Source organism: Dermochelys coriacea, chromosome 10 (genome assembly GCF_009764565.3).
Source record: "Dermochelys coriacea isolate rDerCor1 chromosome 10, rDerCor1.pri.v4, whole genome shotgun sequence".
Classification (NCBI taxonomy): Eukaryota; Metazoa; Chordata; order Testudines; family Dermochelyidae; genus Dermochelys; species Dermochelys coriacea.
Window position 1 is genome coordinate 75694228 of NC_050077.1, and position 27080 is coordinate 75721307.

Below are 27080 nucleotides of genomic sequence, written 5' to 3' on the forward strand. Positions count from 1 at the left end.
CAAGGTGTTACCTTTAATCCCTAAAGTCTGACCTATCTTGGATGCCAATTAGCACTTTAGGCTTCATCCTGCAATGGTTTGGGAGATCACCAGCTTCCAAATTTGAACTCAGTGGGAAGGAAGCTGGGATATCATTGTCGCTGGATAGCCTTCAGCTCTGGGATTTACTTTTCTCATTGCTCCAGTATGTAGCTTGCTAGTCCTTGTTGAGCTAGTAGGTTGAATTTGGATGTTCTCATGAAATTAACTTTTCTCAAATGGGTTATACTTTAATTAGTGCTGTTTTTAAATAAAGTAGATATACCTAAGAGTTAGACTGGGCTCAAATAAATTGAGATAGAGAAATTAAAGTGTAAGTTCTTTGGGGCTGAGTTTATCATATTACTTTGTGTTTTCACTGGAGCTAGTACAATGGGGCCCTGATCAGATCTCCTAGGGACTGCTGCAATAGAATGTAATAATGCTATAGATATAACTATTACACATAGAGCTTCAGACACAAAGTTTCAGAGCCACCAAGAATTAGTAGATAAAATAGAGTCTTTAAGCACAAAGCAAAACATTAAACAAGAAACTGCAGTAAAGTACAGCACAGTAAAGATTTTAAAGAAAGGTCTTATATGTGTAGCATGTCATAGAAGAAGAGAAAAATACATTCTGATTGCACCATCAAAAATATTAATCAACTCTAATTGAAAGATAAACACGATGCCAAGATACTTTAGTAAATGTGCGCATATACACTTAAGAGATTATACATGTTTATAGTTCTGCACAGACACAGAAGTGGGTCTATCTATTATTTTGATCAATGGTCATCTTTTGTATATTTTCAATACCTACTGCACCGATAAACACAAAACCAATATTATTTTTACTTCATCTGGTTGAAAATCTCTAGTGTCATGGCCTTTGCTTCAACACTGAAGCTGACTTCAGGGCTGCATTTTTTTTTAAAGTAGTAAATTGTACAGCTCAATCAAATATCAATAGTAAAGTGCTAAAGCAGAGACTTTCATGCTATCTGTGAGGGATTAAATGAATGAATGAAGCAATCAATCATGTAGGTAAACTTTAAAAAAATATATCTCTGTTCACTAGAAAAAATAAAGTCCAGGTTCTTCCACCCTTATTCCTCATTCCTTAATCTAGAAGAACAATGTAGTTCCATACATTTCCATGAGACTCTTTGTGGAGTAAGGTGCAGCTCAGTATCAATAAATATTCCAGAATACCATTCCGAAATACATACCAAATTCCTATCTACTTACATGCTGTTGGTTGTGTATTTTGCATATTTTTCAAGAAAGGACAAAATACGTTTCAGTCATCATTTCATTGACATATCAGTTTCACAGTGCATCCGAGCCACATAATAAACAAATCAGAGGAAAGAAAGATACCAGAATTACAAGTCTCTGCATGAATTACATGGTTCTGTGTCATTGTGAGGTGCGAGATGACAGGGCTGTGATTCTAAACTGCATATGTGCCTTTCCTCTCTGGTGTGGTGTATATCTTTTGAAAGAAACAAAAATCCCCAGAATTAGCAACAAACGTGCTAAGCAGACTCATGGACAGAGACAAGCTCCTAACAGATGCACTCTGAGGGTGAAATTCATCCTTGTGCATAGGGCCAGTACAGGCCCAGGGGCCAGTTAAATCCCTCTGTGAGGATCGAGACCTCCAACCCACTTCACACAGGCCACTGAACAGTCAGTGCCATCAGACGTATGAAGAAAAGGGATATTTTGTCTCTTGCTCACATATGCCTTCTCCAGATCTACGTGCTTGTCTATGTATTCTGTGCTTGATGATTTTCGTTACTTTTGAATCCTGTGCACAGCACTCCATCTGTAAAATGATGGTCACTTGCATGGGAGAATTGCATATGGGGATTGGAGGTGCCAAACTACAATTTCCCCATCCAGATCCAGTATGTGAAGCTGCAGCATGCTTACCCCCACAGAGAGCTGGAACAATCCTGCACAACTCCACTCTATCACTTGCATGAGGTGGATGAGCCAGAGGATTTGTGTAATCACAGATTCCACAGTCCCTACCTTGGTCCACTCCTTTTGCTGCCGTTGGTGCTGACCCATCTGGGACTACGTGCAGGGATTCATTCCATGAAGTGCAGGGAATGCCCATGTGTGAGAACTGGTGATGGCCTCCCTACAGCAGGGTTTAAATGGAGGGAAATGCCTTAACCAGACGTGCAGTATCAGGGTGAAGTCACTTACGTGCACTGGAGTTTTATCTTGATCGCTTCCCCTTCCCAGCTGGTTGGTAGCATATTTTAAAAATAAGCAGACGGTTTTAACCGTCTTTCCAGTGCCATAAACTAAAACTGGTTTAATTAGTGTTTAATCAGTAGTGGCATCATAGCATGTGGATCCTTAATATTATTTCCCCTTCCTTCCATAAGTGGAAGGTTGATGAAATTCTCCCCTTCCCCTTATGCCTGTGAACATCCAGGCCAGCTCTTCAGCTGGTGTAGATCCATTGACGCTGATGGAGCTATGATTCTCTATATCAGCCGTGGATCTGGACCTCAATATTTGTCTTTTAACTTTTGTTTTCTCTGTCAACCCCAGTAAGATAATGACGTTAGAGGAGCTAATGAATGCTGTTGAAGCAGCCATTCATAATCTGCCCCATTCTACAAATGCCAAAGCTCTGAAATGCTCATCAGAATACAGTCCCAGAGCAGTTTCTGTGCTGTACTTTTCCAGAAAACAGAAGATTTGCTGCAGAAATGACCTATGAGATTAGTATAGTCCTTGGAAATTGACAAAAACAGATTCAAATAATGCTGCTTCTCCAATTTATAGACAATGTTTAATTTTTATAGATTCTACTTTTTCTTTAATTAGCTTAATCTCCACTGATTCACAAGGAAGTAAACACACAGGAGATTCTGATTTTTGGCACAAACAGCTCACTACCATTTTAAACTTATACTGACTCAAGGCAGTTTTGTGGATAAGGCAACTGAAGTTCACCTACGGGAACCTCTGTTTGAACCAACTTCAGGTTGTAACCTAACCGACTTCCTCCTCTCAGCTCAGTGTCTCCAGGTCAGGATATGGATCACTACCAAGACATTAGGGAAACTTACAGCACAGTTGCATGGCCTGAAGATAGACAGCCTCAGTTACAAGCATTGCCTGTCCTGACCCTTGAGCTTCACTTGCACAATATTCTCGGCTTGCTTGAAAGAAGAGAGAAAACCCACATTCCCTCCAGATCAATGTGATCATTTGTTTTTGTCTTGCAAAACACTTGTTTGTTTTTAATGTTAATAAGCCTCATAACTTTGGATAATAATAATAAATATTTTAAGCTAAGTCCAATGGTGATTTCAGCTAAATAAAATAGATGGGGAAAATTATTGTTATAGTTTAGCGGTTTTCAAACAATTGGATCAATTTGGCTGAACATTCTTTTACTTTTTTCCAAGAAACCAGATGTCAAGTACAGGGGCCATTCTGTTGTCACTCCTAGAGCATCAGATTCCTTGGTATCGGCATGGAATTTTTTATTTAAAAATAATACAACCCTGCAATTTTTTATTTAAAAATAATACAATGCTCCCCCCAAAAAGATAATTGTGATATACATTATTTTAACTTAAATTGCACAATAATGGGACCTGATTCATTAGTGAGCTGATTTCACTGGAGTTATATCAGTATACATTTTGAATAATGCTAGATCTCCTAGATGCTATGGTAATACAAACAATAATAATGCAATGGTGAGTCTTAGCTAGAGTGTGTGGGTCAGGGTAGTGAATGCTGCATTGAGGAAAACAGACATTTTGCAATAAAAAGAGCCAATGACTCATGCATTGATGAATATCATATATTTTATTCATTGTTTCTCCTAACTGAAGCAATCGCCAAGGATTATGAGCTCTTTCTAGGTACCCTTATAAAAATGGTTGTTGTTTAAAGATCTCTCATTGTGTTCTTCCAATGGAACTTACATACATATATAGGGAAGCAATCTGGATCTGACTCTTATTTTGTATATTTTTATGAACTGCTGGTTGAAAAATTTTAGCCACAAAATTTTCCCTCCAAAAAATGGGGTTTCACTGACAGCATTTTTTGTTTTAGTTGGGAAAATGTTGTTTTGACAAAAAATAAAAAGTAAAATAAAATAAAATATTGAATTGGGAATTGAAAGTGCAATGAATCAAAACTTTTCATTTCACTTTGAATTGAAATTTTTGTTTCAGTTTTCAAAAGGTGAGAATTTTTTAAAAAAATGGATCTTTGCTGTCTTTTCTCTTTTTTCCTTTTTTTGCCACTGAATGCAATAGAGTGAACAAGGTCTCTTTTTGTTTTGTTTTTGTTTCCTTTTTCCAAGTTTCCTTTTCCTACTTTGTAACTTTTTAGAACTTCTTCAGCTTTGGAAAAGTTACAGAGTAACAGTGGAAAAAGGGATAAAAAATGAAAGGAAAAGAAAAAGTGACCCTCTCCCCCAGATCTTGACATAATTAACTTTGAAAATACAAAATATTCCAAGTATATTTTGTGGAAAATTTTGAAGGACATAATTAAAAATGGAAACAACTCTGAAATTTCAAAAAATTCTCCAATATTCTTTTTTTTTTGGCTCAGCTCTATGGCTGACGGTGTTTAGTTCTGCAAGGACACTACTGGCCAAACTCTGCATCCACTTTATGCTGCCATAGCCAGTGCAAAGCAGCCATGAAGCATCCATAAGCCCCTCCCTCACTGCCTGTCATGCCGCCGTCCCCCTGAGGAATACCCTTAAAGTAGGGGATTTTCCCAGAAGGAACCTAGTATCCTCCACCTATAGGATCCCCTGTCATAGAGCACATTCTGGTGAAGGGTCATAAAGAATTAGTCCAGCGATGGGAAGAGGTATGACCAGAACTTTCCTATGTCCCACTTATTTCCTAGCTGTTGCAAAGCCCACAGAGCTGCCCTAAATTGCACCAGAGTTCAAAGGAGCAAATGGAAATCACCTCCTCTAAGTCTCTACACTGAACTCTGCACCAGCACAGAATATCAAGATCTTTAAAAGCAGAAAGGCTGATTCAAGTCAAAACATAAGGTTGTGGCTAACAGGTAGTGTCTGTTACAGCCTTTCATCACATTTTCTGCGGGAAATGTCTGGGCAGAAACAGAGTATAACTTGCATGGTACAGGCCTCAGTCTCACGTACATAACAATAAAACAGGCATTATCAGATGCAAGTATTATGGAGGGAAATTCTTCCCTGGTTTGCTTCCAGTGAAATCACCGAAACTATGGCAGAGACAAATTTGGCCTATTATGCTTTTCATGTATTATTTATTAAACACATTTATGTGTCTATGATTGGCATTGAGTCATAGTTATGAAAAAAATATTCAGACGTTGCATCATTTGCAATTTTTGGTGCATTAGATAAGCTGAAAACTCCACCTCTAATTCACAAAACAGAACTGTGTTGTTGGTACCGGCATATATTCTCATGTAGCAGCTGGGGAGTTTTTAACATAGGTATCAACTTGAAAAGTTAGAATAAAATGCCTCAGAGACAATGAGATGCATTTTTAAAAAAAGCCTTTAGAACTATTCCAAATGTTTTGCTGAATATTTGAAAACTATTTCATGAAAGAAATAAAAATCCCAGAAGAACTCATTCCAAATGAAACAAAACATATATTAATAGTTACAGATATCATAGAATATCAGGGTTGGAAGGGACCTCAGGAGGTCATCTAATCCAACCCCCTGCTCAAAGCAGGACCAATTCCCAGTTTTTGCCCCGATCCCTAAATGGCCCCCTCAAGGATTGAACTCACAATCCTGGGTTTAGCAGGCCAATACTCAAACTGCTGAACTAATCCTCCCCCCTCACTGAGCTATCTCCCCCCCCACACTGAGCTATCCCTCTACCCTTTGTTGACATGCACAAACCTCAGATATCCATTGATTTGTGTCCACCGGGATTTTCAAATACAGGATGTCTGAATTTTAAATGCCTCATTCATGTTCCTATCACCATCTTTTTTGCCACATTGTAAATGTTTATGCTTTAGGCCTGTAGTATATAGCAGTGGTTTTCAAACTTTTTAGGCTGTGTACCACTGTCCAAATAAAGTAGTCTACTGTGTACCCCCATCTGAGATAGGTTCATAATATACCTATGATTAGATTGCCAAGTCTTACTAAATAAACTGCGATGTCCGCCATTACAGGATTTTTGTTGCATATCCCCTGGTGAGAGCTTACATACCACTAGGGGTACGCATACCCCAGTTTGAAAACCACTGGTATATACAAATAGGGTAGTATCTCTTTAAGATCCATCTAGAAGTGCTCACTGCGTTTTATGCTTTAGAAGCTGCCAGAAGCCATTCAGAGCAGCAGTGTTTAAGTAGCTAGGTCTGGTATATTTGTGTATACCATCTTTAGTAAGCATCGTTATTTGGAACCCAACTGCGGCTGTGTGGTTTTGTCATACAGTTTTGGCCATAACAAGGCTAATTTTTTTAAAAAAAGACTAGTGAGATGTGACTCAGCACTTAGGCTGGGAGATGAAATTTAATATAAAGGTTGGGAGGTGTGAGGCAACACATCCTACTATATATCCATTCTAATATGTCATATGGAAACAAGATGCCCCCATATCAATTGGTGCTGGTGTCATCAAAGAGAATATAGGTGGTTGCATGTTTCCATGTGGTTCCATAATTTGAATCCAAAGGGCAAAACTATTGATGTAGTAAATCACTCAGTAAAAACACAGAATATTCTATGGCATCAATATGATATTTTAAAAGGGCAAAACTATGTATCCCGTCAATCCCTAGAGCTATGCAGACTGAATGCACTTTGCGGCAGGGACCATGTATTCCTTTGTGTTTGGAAACCACCTAGCGAATCTTGGGTATTGTACCACAGCATAAATACAGTAATAGAGAGAACAAACACACCTAGGATCTCAAATATAAAGAATGGGATTTTTATTTTTCTTCCACTGTCCACAGTCAGAGTATACGTTCAAGAAAAGAGCAAGTGTAACAATAGAATATTCATGCTTTATATTACAGGAAAGCCTGTTCCTGGTCAAAACATTGGAAAAAGTGTTCGAAACCTGTTCATTATGAAAAGGTTATCTGTGTAATCTGCCAAGGTAGTAAAATTTTGAGTTATCTGCCATGTAATTGCTACCTGAGAGAAAGGACAGATTTAACTTGTATACCCCAACATTTCTGTAGCAAAAGGTCTGGCATTTTTGATGCTGTCACTTCTCATTTTGCATGGATTCTCCTCTATTCATGATATATCGGGGTATGTTTTTACTTTCTCTCTTAAAATGCATTAGGCGTCTGTATGCTTTTCTCAAAAATTGTATAACTGAGGCACATCCTACAGTTCTGCCACATTACATGAAAATGTTATTAGACTCATCTAAACAAAATGTCTTTCCTGGAAACTCTGGCAGTTTGGTTTTGTGTATGTGTTAGTACATGATATATCTCTTGATTATTTTAATAGAAAGCAACAGAGGGAGGTTTAAATTGTAGAAATGTTTGTGCTCCTTAATCATATTGAGTGAAGAAAAAAAGTTATCAGTCATAAATTATGCTCATCGAATCCCAAACTAAAAACCACTCTTCACCTAAAAATCCAAAATACTGGTCAGAGTACACACAAGTCTCTGTTCATAAACATCCAGCTCATGAATCATATGGATGTGAAAGGTCATCATGCCTATTTTCAATTGATGGAAACTTCCCTTGATGTTCTGCTTTTTTTGTGGCTTTCAAGGGACACGATCACAGTCACTGCAACGATCATTCTTTAGTAAACACAGACGTCTATCTTTTGTTAATTACCCTCATTTTTTTAAATGAGAGAAACTGAGACATTTTTCTACACTTTCGCTTTGCAAAGAAGATGTAGGCTTGTCTTAACTTTGCAAGGAGCATGGGATGAGCTGTCTGCCAGTAATTTTACAATGTACTTGAGATCAGTCACATTGGGAAAATATTAAATTGTTTTGCATTTTTCAAGAGTCAAGGCTTACAATACCTCTTGTTCACAGGTGGTCAGTTCAAGGACTCATTAAAAGTTTTACAACTTTCCTTTTGATAAATATGCTGGAATTATAGTCAAACTAGCATAAAGAGTCACAACCATTAAAGAACATGTGCTGCATTAAAGGGAAATAACAAATTATTATTTAATGAGATGACTAGTCTTCCTATTGTTGCTTTATTTTCAAGTAACACTGAAATGGGCTCCCTGGTGTTTGTAGTTTCTGGCTATCTTTTTTTTCTTTTCTGCTCATTATTAATTCTTTTCTTCTCCTTGCTAATCAGCCCACGTGCCATGTGTTTGGAAGCCTGATTTTTCACCTTCATTCCCTTTGGATTTAAGGGTTACTTGTAGACCTAGTCAAAGACTTAGCTAGTAGTTAAAATCAAGGGCGTACCTCATGACCACCGCAACACACACTCACACGCACAGTTTATGTGACTGTTACACCTCTAGGTTAAGGTTCATCAGGGATTTCCATAAATCCAATGGGTAATGTGCCAAATAAGATTAGAGAAGACTTCATGTTGTTGCACAATCCATTGAAAATATGATCTGTTAATATCCTTCTGGTAGAGACTTGAAACAGGTAGCTAATATTATTAGCCGATTCTAGTCTTGGAGGCAAACAGAGAGCAGGAGCACCTGGTGACATCTAAATAGAAAGTTAAAGTTTACAACATCACCTGTAGCAGTGTGATTAGGGTAAATGCAACTCTTTTAGAAATGGGATTCCGATAATTACCCTTTCATGTTATATTCTTTTCTCTTCCATGTTACATTTCAGTTCATTTTGTTGTGTTTAATCTTATCCCGATTGATATTCTCAAACACATCTTTATTCCAAATAATTTTAGATTGTTCTATCAAATGCTACACAATTCCTAAAATTATATTATCAGAAACAGAAGAGCATTAAGAAATGGAGCAGATGAGGTTTTATGTCTGATCTGTGTCTGTTTTATTTGCACATATATTTTTTTTTCAAGCTTTGACCCGCATGAAAATAAGAAGGAAGAGTGAATTTTAAAATCCCCATCCTGGCACTGATACAATCATCATTCATCCTGGTTGACTTTGAGAATAAGAGACATGAACATTTTTGTTTCATGAGGCAACCCTACAAGAAACAATAGAAGGCAGGACACATCTGAAATCTACGTTTGTCTCTTTCATAAAAAGCTGGTAACTAATTGGCTCTCTTTATCAAATTCAATCTGTTGTCCAAAGAACACAAATTTAGAGCCAGATTCTGAAACCTTTAGTCGGGTTGATTAGCACTTGATCCTATTAGTCATTCCATTGAAATCAATGGGCCAGATTCTTTGTGGGTCTAAATCAGTGTAGCCAGTTTCTGCCAGCTGAGAATCTGATCTAATGAGATTACTTATGGGGTAAGGTGCTGCTCAATGTGAGTAAAGGAATTTGATTCAGAATCTTAATTAGAGCTGGTAGGGAATTTTTTGATAAAACTTTGTAGTTGTTGAAGCTGAAAAATTCCACCAGATGGGGGGACTTGATGGGGCTGGCAGACTGCCCCAGCAATGAGAGAAAAAAGACGCTTACTGAGGGATACCAGGTAGCTCCTCCCTCACCCCTGGAATCTCTGGAACCCATTGGCCAATTGTGGGGGAGGGCTGCTGATTGGCTGCATCCCCCAGCTCCAGGGATTTAACTCCTGTTTGTCAAAATGGAGATAAAATGAATGAAAAAGGGCGCAAACATAATCAAAATGAAATGTTATTTAAAAATGGCCAAAGTCAAAATTAGGAACTGTAATAAAACCACCATGGCAAATGTTCACCCCAGTTCTCCAGTATGGCTGAAGAACACATGATGCAAGTATGGCAAAGTGGCTCCTTGGATCCTAGACCTGTTTGGGCACTGGGCAAGGTCTCAGAGTAGCCTCAAACTTCTCTAAGTTATGCCAGTTGCCAGCAGCCCCAAAAGGGGGGTATATAGCAACTGGGGGCCATGTCCTGAGCGTATACACCACTCACTAATATTCCTATTGGCTAGATATGCTGGGGATAGACAGCTTCACTCCGGTAGGCCAGCACAAACCATACCCCATACACAAGAGAATAAGAGCCTATGTTTTCTCATATCTACCTACTGATTCAATATTTCTGGGGATCCTGTGTGCAGTCAAAACACACAGGAACATATACAAACAATGAATAGTAACCACTCCAGTAGCACAGAAGAAACAGGCCATGTAGTCTGAGTATGGGGAAGTCCACTCATGGCATAGAGCAGCTCCTATGCCTTGTCCCAGTATATGGGGTATGACCAACAATCTGCAGCTGGTGGATGGTGCTCAGAGGCTAACGCCAAGCAGCACAGAATATTGCAGCTCCCCTTGGAACTGCCTCCTCTGGAAGCTGGATGAAGCAGGGAACCCCTATTGTTTATAACTAATTTACTTTCTTGACTTCTGTGGGAACAGATTTAGACCAGTGCTGAGTGGTTCTGAAAGATCCCGTCTGGTGGGGAAATGATATTAGCATGCAATGCTGTATTTTAAAACTACTTCCAAAAGTGCCATCCTATCTGTGAAAGTGGGAAAGGTCTGCTAAGGCAATACATCTTATATTAGTCAGGGACACAGGTGGATGAGGGACAGGATGAGCTTTACAGAGCACTTTTAATCTTTGGCCTTTAAGCAGCATAGCCACAGCAAGTTCACATCAGGATAGTGGCATTAGCGAGGACGAGTTTACAAATCCCTGAGTGTGTATCCATCATTCTGAGCTTGAGATATCTGTCAGTCCATAGCAGATGCTGCTGTGGCTGTGCATGTGTCATGTTACCGAAACCCCTAGATAATGATTACGACCGATTATACAAGATGCCATGTTCCTTAATCATATCACTTACATTTCTGCTGCACGGCAGTGACAAGGTTCTGAAAGGAGAAGATCGCAGCTGTCCAATAAAAAAAAATCAGATAAAACAGACTGTGTTTGCAGACAGAAGATTATGCTAACCTGAAAAGTAGCTTTAGTGCTGTTGATTTTTGCACTCTTCCTAACCTAGCTGAGCCCTCAGTCAACCTCCACATGTTTTGCTTCAGATCTGAAACGTAGGCAAGTGATATATGAGCATATACATATATTTGTGCATTTTCTGACATGGTTCATTTACAGTTTTCTATTCTTCAAGTGAACATTTGTGCTTTCTGTCTTGAGATTCTAGGTCTTTCGGTGCTGATGCAGACAGCTGGAATGGGGAAATCGTTTCCTTGTTTTGCTGGTAACCCCAGATCTAAACATGAGGTGTCCTCCCCCTTTATATGCTAGTCCATTTCAGGGCTTCTCTTATGCAAAGACTGCTAATTGTCTTGAATTAAATGCAGTGCATTTTGATATGAATTACTGTTTACTAATGATTGAGCAAAACTTGTGTATTATTGAAGTAAAGAGTTCAAATGAGGTTCCAAGAACTCAGAGGCAAGTGCCCTACTAACAAAGCTATATGGAATGAGCAAAAGAAAATCCACATAATTTCATGTGGTTATAATACAATGCAGTTCTATATCACTCCCATTAAGGATTTTTGCTGCAAAAGTTAAAAATATATAGCAATTGACAGAACAGAGATTTTTTTTCTAGATCTGCTAACATATTACATTAAAGAATTAAAAGCGTAATTTTAAAGATGGATTGGAAATGTCAATGGACCTAATTCTATCCTCAGTGGCTGCCAGAAGCATCATTGCTAAGCTGTTGATCTTCCCGACCTCCCCATCACCCTCTCGCCAAAGCATGTACCATCAGATATGTAATTCTTTGCTCGTGATGGCAGAACTCCAACAGTGAATGTAGTTTGACCCAGGTTAGGGGGATTTTGCTAAATGCGTAAATTGTTCACATTCTACCATCTGAAAGATGCAGCTCTTAAACCAATGTTATAAACATAAATGAGAGCCAACCCAGTGTGAAAAATAACATATGTATGGGAACTTCCATAGATCCTGCTGTCTGGATACAGTTATCTGGCAGGTCATTAAGCCCTCACTAGTGCAAAGTTACATGGGTCTGTAATTTTGTCCTCTTTGCTTTCCACGAACATCGAGGTGATTGAGTTTTCTAGTATGAAAATTCCTGGAAAGCAAATTTTAAGCCTGTATATGACCCAGATGGATGGTTTCCACAGTAAATCGCATGAGAGCCCTCCGGGAATGAGCCAAATGGCCCCCATGGTATAAACTACAGGGTTCATCACTGAACCTAGCCGATCTCCAGGGATCCACAAAGATTATCCTCATGGAGACCTTGTGCCTCCATCCAGGGTCTGGCTTCTAATGTCCCCCTGCTCCCTGTCAGTTCCAATGGAGCTATCAGACACCTCCTCCAATGGCTATCGTATCCTCTTTGCCTAATCTCCATAAACCCATAGGAGGGTTGACATGTATCATACATGGTGAAACTTTAAAAAAATGGAAACATGTCCCAAAAGCGCCATAAAGTTCTTGTTTAATTGATGGTTTAGGGAGGGTTTCCATCTTTAGGATTTTCTATTCTACATGAGTCATTACAGAAACTTTTGATCACGTCTTTTGTCTTAATTTAAATGTCCAATTTAAATAATAAACCTATGATTAACCCATGATAACCATTAAAACAATCCCTATAGCAATCTCTATTCCACATGATTGAGAAATCCATTTGCTCATTTTCCCTTTAGAATACCCTAAACTCTTAATATTGGACTCCACTAAAAATCAGGAATTTGTTTGTAGATTAAGATATATAGACCTATAATTGCTGCCAAGCTAAGCCAGACACTTCTAAACAAAGTAAGACGATTTCCTAGGATTTGCCTAAACTCCCTAAGACAACATCTATGGCCCATATGTGACCACATGTGGTATAAATAGAATGAAGGTATAAAAGGGAAAGAGATAAACATATAATTAAAAACAGCACAGCAGACACTTGTGCTAATTCAGTTTAATGATTTCATGCTCCATTTTATAGAGCAGTTGCAGACTCGTAGCTATGTTGACCACATGCCATAAAATACATGAGTGTAGCCCAGGATCAAATTATTCAGTACTAGTAATAAATCCATCCTATTAACAGGATAAATATGCACAAATGACAATGCTGGAAAGTGGCATGTTGGTAGCTGGCAGCCATACAGGTTCCCATAAATAGTAATACTACTGCCTAGTTAAGAAACAAACAAAAAAAATAGTTTAGCTTTTAAGGCATAACGATGTCTTTCCTTCTGTAATCTCAAAAAGAAAAGGAGTACTTGTGGCACCTTAGAGACTAACGAATTTATTAGAGCATAAGCTTTCGTGAGCTACAGCTCACTTCATCGGATGCATCCGATGAAGTGAGCTGTAGCTCACGAAAGCTTATGCTCTAATAAATTTGTTAGTCTCTAAGGTGCCACAAGTACTCCTTTTCTTTTTGCGAATACAGACTAATACGGCTGCTACTCTGAAACTTCTGTAATCTGTAATTTGAAATAAAAAGAGACCATGGCCTTGAAATCTTCTATTCTGATCATTTTTGTAAGCCTAATAAAAACCCATAAGTCATACCATTTATTTGTGAAAATGAAATCTTCATATACTGAAGGTCAATTTTAGTTGAACTAATATAATCAGCAAAAGTCAAGGTTCTCTTACCATTAAAATTGTCCATACTCTTAGTCTTTTGATATTCTGCTCTTAACCTTGAATCATGTTGTGTATGTTGTATGAAGGGAGGATAGTGAATTCATATTACAATATAATGATGTCTGAATCATCCTGGCCTAGATTTTCAGCAGGGTAAAGCTGACAGCCAAAAAGAATAATTTAAAATTATTTGAAATTAATACACTCTTCAATATGCACCCACATTAGAATATGCAGCAAGTTGACTAAAGTCTATAAACAGCCTTTAATTACTGTTTATTAAGTACTTATTATTGCTCCTGAATGTATTCTTAAAGTCAAAATATGGTTACATATCAACAGAGCAAATATTGATATAGAAAACTGCTTTGAGGTCTGGGCAAAAGAAATCACACAATTAAATATTTAACGCAGTCTCCTATCACAGAGTTTCCACCACTGCAGGTTGGCTGGGTATTCCAGGGATACGGTTCTGTGTTAACATGTGGAAGTATCTGGTGCTGGGCCAGTCGGACTGAGAGGATCGTGAGAAGGATTTGTGTTGTTGTGTAGGCAGCTCACTGCTTGCTGTTTGAAGATGAGACATGGCACTGAAATAGCTCCCCCTCTATCACCTTTGCTGAGGATGCTGTGGGAGGGTAACATCCTGGAGCCACTTGCAAGAACTGCTAGAGGGAAGCTTTTCAGAGTATGCTCTGGTTAGAGACTCCAAAGATTATTCTTTCAGGAAGGAACATTCTTCTAGAGAAGATGACGGGTGTGTGCATGGCGGGGGGGGGGGGGGGAATTGCATCCCTTTGTGAGGGCTCAAGCTAAGGACATGAACTCCAGCTGCCATAATTGCACATTGGTGCTCCCTTTCTGGCCTAATCTGGCCTCAGTTTCAGGGTAGCAATTTACAAGGAAGCAAGTTTCTAAGAAACTCTGTCTGCATTTTTTTTTTATGTTGGTGCCAAAGTAATTCCACTGGAATAGCTGGCTTGGTGCTAGAAAAGCAGTCACCACATCTTACATTCATACACTGCTTTCCTTCCTAAAGAGTCGCAAAGGGGTTTACAGACTAGATAGAAAAGTGAGGAAACAATACCAGTAAACAGGAATTCCTGGGTTCTAATTCTGGCAAGAACTCCATTTGTTGCCTTGGGGAAATCACTTAATCTTTTGGCATCACTTTCACAGTTTCTAAATGGGGACAATAATTACCTGTCTATGTAATACATACTGTGTGGTGAAATGATCAAAAGCACTGTGTACTTGCTACAAATTATTATACATGTCAGATTTCCTTCACCCACTCTGGACATACAGCCAACTTTGTGGTGGGGCGTAGCAGCTGTTTAATAGCACACAGTAACACACAACAGCAGTTCAGCACAGAAAGCAATGGATACTGTTTTAATTAAAACTGAATGGAGAAGTTATGTAGTAAGAAATTATCTTGCTTTAAATTTGGCTAAGGGATAACATGCAAAGGTAGTGTGCAGTCTTTAATGATGACAGTTTGATGGCATATCTGTTTTACCTCTTACCAAATGGACAGACCCTTAGTATCAAAGTGACCCTTAACAAATTTTTCCATTCATAACAATTATATGCAAGCAAACATTTAATTTAAAACTCTTTATTCCCTGGATACTTTAAATGTCTTGTTAAAGATTATTGCTATTCCCTTTGGGAAGAAAAGTACTAACTAAAACTAGAAGATCTGCAATGCTTATTATTCAGTATTTTTTATTTTACTCTCCTTTTTAAAATTTCAAGTCTAATAACAAGTCAGATAAATTCTTAATAACTACCAAATCCATACCAGTGAATGAAGGTATCTGATCAGTTGATCAAAGGTTGGGGATTGTTTTTAGGAGATTTCTGGCATTGCCTACTTAAAACAAACTCTTTAAGTCCTTGTTTCAAAATATTACTGATTTTTTTCCTTGCTAAAGAAGAGGCAATATCAGGCTGTCTATGAATAGACCAGTACAGTATGAACTTTTGAACTGTGAAATCTGGGGGATGTAATCTTCTTGCTAAATAGACGCTTACAGCAGATATTAAATGCTCTGATAGGAGCTTTGCCAATGTCTGAACTGTCTATTAGAGGCAGGAAAAGTATGGCAACTTGTCATTAGAACCGTGCCCCAGTGCCTAATACTGTTGGTGTGAAGGTTGTTTCAGAGTTTTGATATAAAGATATTTCTCATCTTGTTTGAATAAATTAGTTTGACTAGTTTTACATACACACACAATAGTTAATCAATTTAAGATGCATTTATGCTGCAGTATATTGCTAATGAAATCTTACTTGCCAAAGTTTTGGAAGAGGGAGCTCCTAGCAACTATTGCTCATGGGGAAAGGTGAAACAACAGCAATGCAAGCCGACAGGTGAGTAACCCCCAGCCACTAATGGTTATTTGAGTCCTTGTGCCTACCTTACTCATTTTATCAGACTATGTGTTATTATAGCACCTAGATAGTAGCATGATAGACTCATTACATGTGTTTTTGAGCAACAAACTCCTACATCAGATGCACCGGCAGATTCTCCAAGACAGCCACTTGGTCTGGGTATTTGTGGAGCCATGTGCCCCTCAGGGGCAGGAACTAGTGTTCTTTGTGTTTGGAATATCAAAGTAATGCAGTGTCAGCCAGTGAGTAATACAGTAGTTTATGGCAGAGATAACAAACATTTATGCTAGTAGTTTTAAAGCTGCACTGGTTGCATGGTTAGACTACTAATTACTTTATTCTCTAAGTAATTCTTACCTGAAAGTTTTATTTCTTTGGCTCTTTGCCATGAAGGCAATGTCCTACACTGGAGTGGCATGGTGTTTGCAACTCCCCAGTGTGAAATCTAGGCATCACTGTGGAGTGCCAAAGTACAATGCTACCTGGAAAATTGGGACCACTCTTTGAGAATGTCTCCAGTCCATGCATGCCACTCTGTGCCTGGTCAGCTATGTAGAAGTTTGGACTAACAGCTGCATGTATCTGACACACTATGGCCCATAACTTCAAAATTTTTCATGGGGGAGTCAGAAACTGGCATCCTTATGGGTCTCAGTCCACCATGGTACTTAAATATGTGAGTAGTCCCAAAGACTTCACATTCTTAAAGTTAGGCACATCCTTAAATATGTTGCTGAATCAGGGCCCTGGTGAGCAAAGATGTTTGGCTGGTATGCATAAGAAAAAAGGGAGTGACTTGTGTCTGTATACGTATGTGTTATTTGTGCATTGAATTAATTTTGTAGGCTAGAAGTGAAAAACAAGCTAGCTGCAGCATGAACATGTTTAAGTTTATGCTTTGGAAATTAGTACAGCGTATATAGTTGGTCTGAAATATGGTCACCATAAACGAATGTTATTCTCCCCAATGAATTCACTGTCTAAATTACTAGAGATGGGTGTTTCACTTACTTTGCCTTCATAGTCAGGTTAATATATTGATTTTTTTCACCCTCTTTCTTTTATAAATCTGAGGAAAAAATTCAAATAAGCCCTAATTACATGACTCTGATTCTGAACAGTTCTGGAAATTGCAGAGCAATCAATATTAAGTACACTTTACACCAATTTAGAGACCTATTCTGCCCAGACATGTGCCTGATGTAGCTCTGATTTTTGTGTAATTTAGGCTGAAAAGTGGGGTAATGTGGATTTGCCAATTAGATGATGCTAGATCAGTGTTCTTCCACCTGAATTTTTTTTAATTGGTTGGTACTCAGTGAGATGGGTGCATAGATACAAAAGAGAAGGAAAAAAAAAGGAAGATCCTCCTCGAATGGGTGAAAGATAGTGACCAGTGCACAGAGTCTGAGGTTTTCTGGACAATTCAAGCACATTGGGTTAGTGCTGTGGAGACAGCTTCTGCTTGTGGAAATGTCACTTTTTAATTGAGTTAATGTTTCTACAGTGCTTTGAAAATGTAAAGCCTTGTATAAGTGCTATGTATTATTATTAATGATGCTGATTTTGACAGCTTTTCTGGAATAGTCTGGGTAATACAATACAAGTTAATTTTATAATGTTTCACTCACTGACAATGAAAGTGTTAAAATGAGGATATAAAAAGAGAAAAAGGGGCCACAGACTAGATGGAGTCTCCAGTTCTGAGATGTGCCTCTCAGCAGACATCACTTGGAGTGGGGTGAGGACAAAGATAGCTTTAAGCTACCTTTTGTTTCCTAGAATTCTGTGAGTGGTCTCTGACATAAATTAGAACATTCCCAGGGGACTGTGCCAATTTACTGTGATTTCCCACCTGTCAGGGCTCCACTGGCCCAGAATAGCAGGAGCACAAAGCCCTCTGGTTATAACCCCCAATATGTCCTCTCCTGCCACCAACCACCCCATTCCACTGGGGACTGCAAAGACGAATGGCATAAGACACCAGCCCTGTACAGCCCAAGGACATCTCCTGCACTGAGGACGTTTTCCACTGGTCAATTAAGTTGTCTTTGTGACCCCCTCTGTTGCCATACGGGGGTTGCAAATGGAGCCCAGGATTGGGGCTGGAGCACTGATAATGGTATTTGTGTAGTGTAGATGCGCCGTGTTGGTCAGTAGTTGTATAAAAGTGCACTGTTCAAAAATCAGATACTTATCCTAGGCTTCACCACACCTTCTGGCTTTCAGTGTGTGCTGTTTGGCTGAGGGAATTGGGCTGAGTAGAAACTGAACAAGGACTTTAGGATCTGACCCAAGAATCCTAGGACTGGTTTTCTTAATAATTTGAGCACAAGCCTTTCCTTTAACATCTAATATACATGTGATGTTTATATTCTTTCTGAGCAAATATATTGAGTCTGGCTAGCATAGGGGATACCTCATTCTTCGTAATGTATGTGTGACTGAGTTCCATCTGTGCTTTTTAAATTAGCCCTGAGTATACAGCCTGAATGTCCATTGAGTTATGGTTTATAACTGGTATTAGAAAGAGGAGAATCAGACCCACTGAATTCAGGACTCTATTTGTCTTTCTATAGACAGTAATCCCTTTCAAGTTTCTTAAAGCAACTTCCATCCAAGACAAATTCAGCACAGCTTCTACAGACTTGGCCAGAGGGAGGTTCCCTTTAACTTAGATTTCACCAACCAGTTATCAAGTATAAACTCCTTAGGCACTGTAACAGCCTTAATATGGAGTCACAGACAGTCCCCTTGGATACTCCAGTCTGGCTTGCCACCCAGGTGAGCCTACCTTTGTGATAAATTGTCCCTTACACCAAGAATCACAGCAATATCCAGGTTATAGCCAGTCACTTACCCCAGCTCAGTTGCACCTTAGATCTCACACTAAAGACAATGCTTGTAGCCAAACCTATAAGAAACTATATACAGATTTATTAATAAGAAAAGGAAAGGAGAGTTATTTACGAGGTTAAAGCAGGTACACATTATATATATATATATATATATACACACACACACACCCCCTACACAAATGAGTTACAATCTTAAGTTTCAAAAGGCAATAGAAGCTTCTACAATAACCAAGCTATATATCAGCTTTAGGGCTAACCCAGGCTTAGCAGTTGGGGATCCCTTGCTTATGCCTCAAAACCTTGCTTCCTCAGAGTCCAAGAAGCACAGAGATCCAGTTCCTTCTTGTTAGGGGGTTTTATTCCCCTCCTCTCATGTGCTCTCAGCTGCAAACTCAGGTGATGGGAGGAATCCACTTGCATGACTCATCTTCATGGGGGGAGGGGGAAAGAGCAGAACAACAAAGACTTTTGTCCACTTTAATGTTCCACGATAGTCTGTCTGGTGTCAATAGGCCTTCCCCGTTGGCCAGGACATGACACCTTCTGTTGGAGACCAGCACTTTACACTAGTTAATGTCTCTCTCCAGTCTGGTGATTTACACAGTCAAAGAGGCTGATAATATAAATGCTTAAATATTACCCTACTCTATGGGCTACAGATGTGATCAATGAGATTAATGTATGCAGCAACTCCCAAATATTCAATCAAGTCTGCATACATTCTTATAATCCTAATATCTATTTTAACAATACTAACACACAGATGAGCCCAGCCTGATTCCAACTGTGTATTTGTCAATGTTCAGTTAAGACATGGGGATCTTGGCATCATCTGACACCCGGTCTGCCAGCGTCACTGTGGTGAATACACCACTATGGTATTCTGTGCCACCTCAGGTTCCCCTAGGCAGGGGAGATTCTCTAGGAGCAGGGTCTGCCAGGTTTAGGGCAGATTTTGTCAATGCAGTGGTGCATAGCTGCTCTAAAGTAGCAGAGGATCTGGCATGTGGTATTTGCGCTCTGATTCTTTGTATATTTCATAGCATTTCCATATGTGCTGTTTCCAAAAACACTAACATGATCAGTTTAAAAGAATAAGAGGCTGTTAATGTGTAAACCTTTGGGGTTCCGATAAATGGTGGCAGGAATGAAGGAGTTAACTGACCATCATCAATTACAGCGTCAGAGGAGGTGATTAGGACTGAAATTGCAGGGAGGTTTTTAATTTAGCTGAGTAGAGGAGACGCCCCCAGCTTAGACTAGCTCATCAGATCATATACTACTTACTGCTTTATCCGCTTACCATGCACTGCCACTCAGAGCTATTGTGTATGCAGAGGGCACCGAACAGACACTATGATATAATATTATTCCTTTGTCCACAAATCCACCCAAGACCCATTGTCACTTTGCCTGCCTCAGACCTGCCTATCATAGAGAATTCTCCTAAATAGAGATAAGGAACCCAAATCAGGGATGCAATCAACTCAGTGCACAACGGATCTTGGCGAAGGAAACAGGCCAGTTTATGCAAACTGCTTTTTTGTTACTGAGCTGTAGGTGGCTCTTCTGTAGAAACATTGCTGCCTGAACGATGGCGCAATATCACTGCAAACACTTAAGCACATGCGTAAGTTTCCTCACATGAGGAGTCCCACTATGAGTAAAGTTACACACATTCTTAGGTGTTGGCAGGATCAGGGATCAATCAGTTACAGATACTTCTATTGTATCTGGATCCAGACATCCTTGTTTCCACCTAGCACTATTTGAACCACGATTTCTAAAGGATTTTAACTTCTGTGTGTAATTTTTCTGATAAAATTGGCCAGTCAGTTTATTTTGGGGGTTGCATGTGGAAGGTGGTGTTGGGGTGATGCTTCAGTCTCTGGAGAATAGTCGGGATCATATTTAAAGGATTCTCTTCAGAATATTTAGTGCCAGATCTTCATTCAATGCAAATGAGCACAGCTAATATCCATTTATACCAGCTGAAAATTTGGCCCCATAATTTAGTTTTGAGTGGGCTCAAGGAGCATCCTCCGATTTGTCCCCCCATGAGGGGTCCAAGCATGCTTGCAGACGGCTTGCGCTTGGCTGAGCAAAACGCTTGAGTGAGACATGTCCCGCAAGCCAGCCAAAGGGGCCAGGGAGCCGACAGGCTCTGCGGAGTAGCACGCAGTATGCCCTGAGGCACAATACCTCCTGGAGCATGCACTGGGTCAGGGCAGCTCCATGCTGCCCCCAGCATGGGGCAGCGTTTATGGGCACAATGCAGCCCAAAGAACTAGCCATCAAGGCTGTTACCTGCATCAAGTAAATAATTTTTCAACACTATCTGATTTATATTGTGGGTGATTTCACTGGGAGTCTTGCATGTGTGTGAGGCTTGTAGGATTGGGTCCTTCTTGTAGTAATGGTGCTTAAATCATCTCTTTGAAAATGGGCATATCTTTTAAAATATTTTTTTTCAACTTATAAAACCATATCACTGTCTCTTGTGCAAAAAAATAATAAAAAAAAATAAGGAAGAAAGAAAAAAAATGACGGGGGTAGTCCTACCAGGAACTGCTGTTTGAATGTGATGCATGTACAGTTTGGGTCTGATCCAAAGGTCCTTAAAGTTAATGGATGTCAGTGACTACTGGCTTTGGATCAGGCCCTATGTGCATGCAAACGTATCTGTATTCATATATTTGCAGCCATTCTTACATTCCCAGACATTCAAACGTCCCATTCATTTCCATAGGAAATTTGAGAATGTAAGGAATACAAAATCAGGCCCATAGGCTACACAGCACCATTTTGTAGGCAGAGCTGGCAGTGATTCCTCTGCTTAAGGTAGCCTAGCACTTTGTTTTCCTGTTTTCAGTAATCACATGTGATCATGTAAAATTAAAGACAATCTCATAGTGTACATGCACAAGGAGGCTGAATTAGGCTCTGTTTGACAACTGGTGTTTGAAAAAGCATTTTTTTCTGAATTTGAATATGAAAGTTCAGAGGCGAAATCAGGCACACACTTAGCATGTGCATTACTTCAGTTACCTGAGTAATCCCACAGAATTTACGTGAATAGAAATAAGAGATTTTTGGAAAGTGTTAACTAGAGCTGCCTGAAATTTTTCAGACAAACAGGTTATTCACCAAAAAACCGCAATTTCAGGGTGATTAAAACTATTTAGGTCTGATTTGACAAATAGGGTTTGCTGAAAAATATAAAAAAAGTCAAAATGTAATTTTTTGAGTTCTTGTCTTGAAGGAACATTTTGTTTTGAAATTTAGCTAGATTTTTCTCTACCCTTTTTGACTTTTTAAAAAAATGATTACCTGTAAATAAAAAGTAAAGAATCATTGAAATAATATTCATTTTGTGTAGTATGAAACAATCAGTTTTGGCCAAAAATGAATTTTTGGTGAGGGAAAAACTTCCATTTGTGGTGTCCTGAAACAATTTTTTTCCAAATTTTTTTTTTTTGGTTTGGTGGCCAAACCAAAAAATCCAATTATTTTCTCACTTCTAGTATTAATAATGAGTTGTCATTGATTGAGATTAGAGCTTGAGCTATTCCACAGATGCGAAAGTAGACTCTGCAGCCCTGGTACCTCACTCTTGAGTTGAGATATTTAATCTTAGCTATGTCCATTGGTTTACACATAAATCAATCAATCCTGGATAACATCTGAAATATGCCATCTCAGAACTTTTAGATATTTTAATGAAGGGTCATCTTACACTTGTCCCCTACTTCTTATTCTGGCAAAACTTCCATTGGCTTCAGCAGGAATTTTGCTTGAATATTGAGTGCAGAAGAAGGCCTTATGTAAGCACTGATATAGGCTACTGCTGATAACCTTGCTTCTATATCAAGTGAGTGGTTGTAGGTTACTGTGTGTCTAGCCTTTCTGAGGGAAGAGCTTCGAGATATATTAAGTACTACAGCAATTCCCTAATTCTCAGCTATTCATTTGGGGTGAAATCCAGGTCACTCACATTGACAGAGTGTAATAGGACTCTCTCGGGAATGGCTTGGGAGGTGAAACCCACCCACCAGATCTGAGGCCAGGCTTGGGGACCGTAGCCTCTCTGCCCCACTTTTGTGGTGTGCTGGAAGTGCTACCTCCATGTAACCTGTATGTGTGTCCCCATCTCTTCTTTCTGCACTGGTGCTTTGTGGAGCTGACAGGGACACCCTTTCTGTAACATGAGGGACATAGGCAGGAAAGGGCAAAGAGTCCTGTGGCACCTTATAGACTAACAGACGTATTGGAGCATAAGCTTTCGTGGGTGAATACCCACTTCGTTGGATGCATGTAGTGGAAATTTCTAGAGGCAGGTATAAATATGCAAGCAAGAATCAGACTAGGGATAACGAGGTTAGTTCAATCAGGGAGGATGAGGCCCTATTCTAGCAGTTGAGGTGTGAACACCAAGGGAGGAGAAACTGCTTTTGTAGTTGGCTAGCCATTCACATAGGCAGGAAAGTCTCCATGGTTATTCTCATCCACCAGGTTTAAGTAGCATGGAGGGCCTACGGCTGCTGTTCCTCACAACAACCAAATGTTGTCATGACAGTATTGGAGATGCCCTTCTGATGAGACTAATGAAGGCTATATTCCAACCCTCCACCAGCAGTATTAAAAAATTACGGCTTAGTGCTGAGGACTTGAAGCTCATTCAAAGAGCTCCAGTGGGTAAGGCTCAGCACCTCTCAGAGAGCCAGATTATTTTCTCGCCCCTCACTGAGCAGCCCCTCACCACTCTTTATGGAAGGGAGACACAACTGCTTTCTTCCACTGTGACTTGTGGAGAGTTCTCTGCCACAGTCTGGAGTCTGTGGGGGGAGGGAGTAGGGGAAGAGTTGCACGTTGTCTCCCCTCTGGCCTTGTAAACCTGATCCTGGGAGTTTCAGGGGCTTTTGTGGTCAAGAAGGAGTGTCAGTGAGCAGATCTCCAATGGATCCATGCTGCCAGGGAGCTGCAGAGAGCCCCACCTGTGGCCATATTTTATGGCAGGAGTGGCCTCTTTGTGCATGGTCCTGACTGTGCATCATGGGGAATGTGTCAGGTGTGTAGGTGGCCACCAGTTCTATTTCCACTAGGGGATGTGGGAGAGGAAGCAAATCCAGTCCCCATAGCCCATGATGGTACAGGAGATTTCCTCCCACAGAGCCCCCTTGCATGGCTTATAACATGGGAGGAAACTGTCAAGCCCAGGATCAGGCCCTTATTCCACTACTGCTTCATTTCAGTAGCATGGAGGCTGAAAAGGAGGCAACTAACATTAATTATTTACTGGTTCCCTAAAAGAATGACAGGGAAGAAAGAAATAAGTGCACTTCACAAAACTATTCAACTAAAACTGTCAGACAACCAAGATGCGATAGTTCTTTAACTCCTTTATTAAAGAGCTCAAATTAGGGGGAAGGGGGGCCATTCCTTCAGGGTCTGTATGGCCCTGATCCTACAATTGGGTCTAGGGAGTGAATGTAGTAAGACTCTGTGCTGGTATAAGGTTTGCCCACATTTATCTGATTGCAGGATCTGGGCCAATTTATTAATTTGAATGGAAGGGGTCCAGCGATTGGGCTTTAGGTTCTGGAGTTTGCTCAGATGATGAATCATTGCAGATTTTGCTATTAGCATTTCAAAATGAATCAAATAATTTTTATGTCCTTTAATTTCTCTCTTACTAATTAAAATTTGGCAAGTAAAGTTAGTTAATGAAAAAGTGGGATATTTAGTTATTTGAATATATTTTTTCAATGAGCTGTATGCAGTACAATATAGTTAATATTGCTTACCATAATAATTCATTGTCTAATTCTGGTTCCAAGAATGGAATTTCTTGTCAATATTATAAAATCCAGTTCATATAGAATTGCAATCAGTTTTCACTGCAATCAGGTGTTTACTGTATAAACCTTAATTGCCTGTATTTGCTAAAATATGGTTTAAATTTAAAATCAAAATAATGGAAAGTGGATTTCAATAACCTAGTTATTTTACTTTAATTTTGGATATCTCTATCTGAATAGGGGAAAAATATGAAGACTAATTTTATCTGCTTATAGTTGATTTAATTGTATATACTTTTGATGGATTAAGTTTCGACTTAATTGTGGGAAATGCAACAAGGATGTTATAAAGAGTACTTTAAAATAAAACAGTCACTAGCTATCTTGCATGCTAATTTTTAAAATGTTAATAGTATTAATTGTAGAATGGTAATTTATAAATAATATTGTTAAATCTTCCCACATTCAAACCCACAAAAATTAGATGGTTTTAATTACATTTATTGATATTATCTATACACATGCCTTTTTATTATGTGATTATTTGTCTCAGTTTCTGTGTGATGATAATGTGATGGGACTTTTTTATTATCTGAAATACATGACTAATAAATACAAAATACAGCAGTCGCCTGCCTTGGTAAATGGAAATATTAAATATGTAAAAAAGTTTGGAAAAGCAGCAATAATTTTTGTACTCTTTGCTTTTCATTTTTCAGATAATTTCAAGACATATCGTGAAAGAACTGATTAGCTATTTTATATAGATAGATATTTTAACATGTTAGTGTTTTAATTTTTTATTCCAACTCATGATTGACAGTGGATTAAAATATAATTGGTATCTAGTTTTGTTAGAGAGTGTGCATATGCACCCGAAAGGTAGGAATAACATTTTCCTAATTGATATATAAACAGGCATACTATTAAAATATTCTGAAAATGTCCATTTCCAGAGAGAAAAAAATATAGTATAGATTACATGAGATTCTGAGACATTCACCTGAAAATATAATTAAAAAAAACTACACAAAAATAAAAATAGTTGACACAAAGCAAGCTAAGAAATTCCAAATTAAGTCTTTGTCTCTATCCTGAACTAATAGAGTATGAGGGGAAATGTAGTGGTGGGAAAAGATGAGGACAGAGTACCGAGATAAGATTTGAATTCCTTGGCTTTTGCTTCTTGATGTCATACATTATTGCTAATTAAAATAATATTTCCTTTAGAACAAAGAATTATATTTTATGGCAGGCGATAAACTGCCATTTGTTAGTTCTCCTATTTTCTGTTGGGTAGCCAGGCAAATAACAAAATGAGGAAGATTTTTACAAACTGTACCAGATCCCTAATAGATCATAATGAGTTCTCTTTGAAAATATGTACTTAATCTGAGTCATTCCTATCTGTTAAAAATGTCTATTCTTTTTACACTTATTACATTTAAAATCAATTATTTATACATTTTTATTTTCAAAAGTTGTTCTAAAGTAATAACATTTCATCATGGATGGGGCTCAGATATAAAATTGAAAATGTTGCTGCAGTCTTCATGAAAGCATCACTAAGTCTGCAGATACAATTTCAGACTTAAGCTTAACTTTTCTACAAAGTATGTGCTTCTCATTAAATGCATAATTAGTACAATTAATAATTACTCACTAATTGAAACGTAGGTTAACAAACTTCAATATGTAAAAGTAAAGGGGAAAAATGTCATTCATTCACACTGGGCTTTATAAGCCTATAAAACTCTTCAAAGGACTTCAAGATATCAAGCAATCTTTTATTCAGCTAAACCTACCCCCCACCTTCACTCTTACACACACTTAAATACTCAGTATGCTCACAGCTTGGAAAAAAGCTAGAAAAGCCTTAATGGATCACTGATTTTAACTAAAGAGATAGGTATGTACTCCATATAAATGGTTTCAAAACAATTTTTGTTGTAGTATTAATAATTTTAGTCAAATGAAAACAAGCATCTTAGCTCTGTAGACACCAAAGCTTTCAACTGTGCACTTATTAACATAGCTTTTATTTCAAGCACAAACATCTAAAACAATTACACTGGAGCAACTGTGCAAATTGTTTCATGTGCTAATATTCAGGTATGCTCTTCTTGTGGGCACAGGCTAATAAAAATTTGTGGACAGAGTGGAGAATTAAGGACTTGATCCTGCAAATCTTTACATACATGAGTAACTGTAACCCACAGAAGTAGCCTATGGGACTACTCACATAAGTAAAGTTATTCACATGCATAAGAGTTTGCAGTATCAGTCCTGAGAAGCTTCACAATCATGTAGAATAAA

The 27080-nt window shown here is 38.7% G+C and overlaps 1 long non-coding RNA gene across 1 annotated transcript; it reads left to right on the forward strand.

Annotated features, from left to right (window-relative positions):
- Positions 1-490: 490 nt before the first annotated feature.
- On the forward strand, positions 491-19093 carry LOC122456081. The gene is made up of 3 exons (XR_006274730.1): positions 491-503; positions 16897-16899; positions 18957-19093. It is a non-coding gene; the product is annotated as an uncharacterized LOC122456081 (long non-coding RNA).
- The last annotated feature ends 7987 nt before the right edge of the window (positions 19094-27080 follow it).